The 4,019-nt window shown below is 32.8% G+C and overlaps 1 long non-coding RNA gene across 2 annotated transcripts; it reads left to right on the forward strand.

Annotated features, from left to right (window-relative positions):
- Positions 1 to 883: 883 nt before the first annotated feature.
- Positions 884 to 2,173, forward strand: LOC108137662. 2 transcript variants are annotated; one of them, XR_005977401.1, is made up of 3 exons: positions 884 to 1,203; positions 1,253 to 1,395; positions 1,458 to 2,173. It is a non-coding gene; the product is annotated as an uncharacterized LOC108137662 (long non-coding RNA). The 2 variants fall into 2 exon arrangements; XR_005977400.1 differs by having other exon boundaries at positions 1,279 to 1,395.
- Positions 2,174 to 4,019: the final 1,846 nt, after the last annotated feature.

Here is a 4,019-nt window from a genome sequence, read left to right on the forward strand (position 1 = left end):
TTGTTTTTTTTTTATTTGATAATTTTCTTGTGCCTTGCGAATGCTTTTTAAGACTGCATCATGCTTCAATAGGAGATGAGCGTTATAATCATATCGCAACCAGAATGTTTGTACTTTTGGACAAAAATAACAGCAATAATATGACGATCTTGATTTTTGATAGTTAAAGTTATGTAATTTTAAGATATGATTTTTGAGGCCTATGCGTGTAGTAAACGATTTTGTTTCTGGACACAACTCACAAAGGAACTTCCTCATTTTAATTTAAAAAATATTAACTGAGTTTACATTAAAAATGTTGTCTTATATAGGGTACATTTTTTGTAACTATTTACTTATTTAAAAAAGAGATAGATATAATAATGTAAACATGAAAGTATTACATAGTTTGAACTATGTTTCGTATATGTTTTCTTATAAAAAGACATAGGTACATTTTTTGTAACTATTTCTTAAAGATAGAGATAGCCATAATAAAGTATGTATGAAAATATAGCATAGTTATGTGTTTTAGTTTTATTGTGTTTGTGTATATATGTATGTATAAAAGAGAAAAAAAAATCGTTTTATTTTTCATGTTCTGGATAGTATAAAAGACCAAGTAATCTTATGTAAATCAATTAGTACACAACTGTTAGGTACCAGAGCACATCGAATCAAAACTAGCGCTATTCAAAAATGGTATGCATATATATTGACGATAAATAAATCATAAAGTCATTTTTGTTGATTTCTTAGGACTTCTTAGAGTCATTGAACGAAATGAAGTCCGTGATTGGTTATACAAAAATTGAAAATCTTTGTATTGGATTCGAGTATAAGATCACTGGATACAAGTTAAAAAAGACACCATATGGAACCAAAGTAGCTCTTTATTTAACAGACAAGGACGTCAAAGATGTTTGGATATTTTTACCTAAAAGTTAAGTAAACAAATTTTGCAGGGGAGAGTGGTCCCATACCGACCGGTCGTACCATACCGACCCCCCCATGTTTCTCAGAGATGGCGATGCTAGCCGAATTGTCGGTAACGTCGGTGAAAAGCTGTTATAACACAGACATTTTGGAGATAGATAGCCATTTTGACTTCTTTTGTTTCGCTTCAATTTTCCCGATTGTTTTGTTTCAACGCCTGTGACATTCATTTTTGAGCTTCACTGAACTTGAGCTGAAAGTGTTTTTTTTCTGCATAAAAATCGGAGGGTAAGTTATTTTGATTGTTGATAGTCCTAGCTTTCATTCACGCTATTAGAGTTACATCGCTCCTTGCGTCATTAGATAATGGCGAGCAATTAATTAAAAAAGGTCGTGGTGGTCCGAAACCGACCGCGAAGTGATGGTCCGAAACCGACCCCCATTTATTGGCAGCGTAATTTGTCATAGCATGTTTTTGAGGTAAAATATGTAATTTAAAGTGATACAAAATTATTTCACGGATTTTGCACATGTTTATTTAGAAATGGGACGGACATTTAAGCGTAAAACATTAAAAAGGGATCCGGAGATTCTACGTCAAGCAGTTGCAGCAATGAAATTGGGACTGTCGCTTCGCGCAGCTGCGCGTAAATTCGCAATTCCTCGATCAACATTATTGCTGCATCGCAGAAATAATGCAAATATTATTATATATATTATATTATTGGAAAGAGACGAGGTCGACAGCCAGGCCGAACTGCGATTCTAACAGCCGACTCTGAAATAGAACAAATCGCCGAACAAGAGAAAATGCGAAATGCGAAAAAAAGCAACAAGAAAAGAAAAATCAAGAAAAACAAGAAAAGAGAAAAAGAAAACAAGATTCAGTAAAGAAAAGTCAACAGAAACAGCAAAAACATCAGAAGAAAGCGAAAAGACAAATGGAACCACAGTCATCAACGAGCGGCTTTCGAAAAACAACGCGAGTGAAGACCATTCGAACTTACTTTGAGGACAGCTCAGACTTTAGCAATTGACTACAGTGCCCTTTATTTCATATATTAATTTTTATTTTCTGGAAACAACCTTCAAAATGTTTCTTAATAAACGTCAAAATCATTAAATTCTATTTTATGTTATTGAATTTTTCTTGCACCTTACAATGAAAATTCGAAATCATACTTTTTATTGCAATTTTCTGCTGAGAAATAGGGGGGTCGGTTTCGGACCATGTGGAGGTCGGTTTCGGACCACTATTTTTGAGTACGTCCAAAAAGTGGAGTTTCATATTTGCCTGAATATCTAACACTTCAAAACAACCAACGTACCTTACTAATCGATAAGTGTATAGTCGACTGATCCCTCTACAAAGTAAATTTTTGAACTGAACAGAAAAATTGATTTTTCTCACCTTTATCGCCTTTGCCATTTAGGGGGTCGGTATGGGGCCACCCTCCCCTACGAAGACACCTTATAGGAAATTAAATGAGAACGGAATTACTTATATAATATATATATATATATATATGCCTGTATTAAAAAAGAAGCCCTTAGTCTTATTATGCTTAGATATTTTAAGTTAAGCCGATTGTACCGTATTGAAGCATTTAATAAACTAAATTATTTATCTTTTAAAAACTCGAATTTTATTTTTTAAAATTGGACTTAAACATTTTAAGTATTATTTTGTCATTGTAAGAGAAGTCATTTTTCTCGAAATATTTTAAGAAATTTTTAAGTGATTTGTTTTTACTTTTAAAAAGGCCATACAGCATGCAATAATGACCGCAGGTATTCGAAAAATATCCCTGTAGTTGTTGCTTATTACAAAAGTATTTATAAGCGTTTGATCTTAAAAATGTTACGAATTCTTTTTTCTGGGGGTATTGGTATTATGAATCGAAAAATTCTGCCGATCTGCAACTATTAAAATAAACTGCAATCCAATGAGTTCCGGGCTGTTCTGAAGTGTCGGTGTTCGCAATAATTAGAGCAGGATATTTAAAAATGGTTTTGGGTAGCTGGTCCGAAGGAAAAACTTCTTTAAAATTGATTGTGTTTTGGCATGTTTGGAAAGCAATTGTTGAATTTGTAAAGTATTCATTTTAAAAAAGCGTCCGAATATTTCTATGTTTATCAATAACAATCATGGAATCATATTCACAGTATACCAGACAAGTAACTGCTTCACTTAGGGGTTCTTCCCTCGATTCGTATAGTGCCTTGTGACATCAAATTTGAGCATACAGTGGAATTTGAATGATCAGTAGTTAGGTCAAAGGCTAATATGAAACTGTTACTATCAAACATTTCCTTGGTTATTTGTAGACCACAATTATAATGCTTTATTCCACTCGATCTGAAAAGCATATTATAACTTCTAGAGCTTTGACCATTTTCAGCGTTCGAGTAATCAAATTCTAAGGCCTGGGAAGGAACTTGAACTCCGTTAAACATTAGGTTAAAGCGTTGCATTTTAAAATGTTCAAAATGAAATGGATCAAAGCCTCGGTTTCCTGAGTATGAGCGGTTTTTAACCAATAACTGCGTTATCTATCGATGATTCATAAAGAGTTGTGCTTCTAGTATCTTTAAATTTGATTCAGTTTCATTTTCCATTAAATAAAATGCTGTTTTTTCAATGTTAAAATTAATTCTTAGATCTACATTATAAAGAAGCAATTTGCTTTGGTTAAAAATATCACCAAGAACTTTTCCGAATAATTCGACCTTATTACTATTTTGGAAAATATTTTTCAGAGTTTCATTAGTGGTTGGATAAACGTATTTTCCTGCTGTTGTTCTTCCAAAATTCGGGAAATAGCCTTGGGAAGCCAAGTGGCTTTCTGATGCATCACTCCCATAGTTTAAAATTGTTTGCAAATAAGCTCTATAATGATAATTATTATCACTCTGCGATACTAATATGTTATTAAAATAAACTGAGGAACTTCTAAGTATTGAATGTAAAATATTGTTTACTATACCGACAGCGTTTCCTTCAATGACGTTATTATAATTTTTTTTGAGTTGCACCACAAGCCGTAAATAAACACTTGATAAGTCTCGATATGTTTCACCATTTCCCAAGCAAACAAATTCAA

This window comes from Drosophila elegans, unplaced genomic scaffold (assembly GCF_018152505.1).
Source record: "Drosophila elegans isolate 14027-0461.03 unplaced genomic scaffold, ASM1815250v1 contig_3, whole genome shotgun sequence".
Taxonomy (NCBI): Eukaryota; Metazoa; Arthropoda; class Insecta; order Diptera; family Drosophilidae; genus Drosophila; species Drosophila elegans.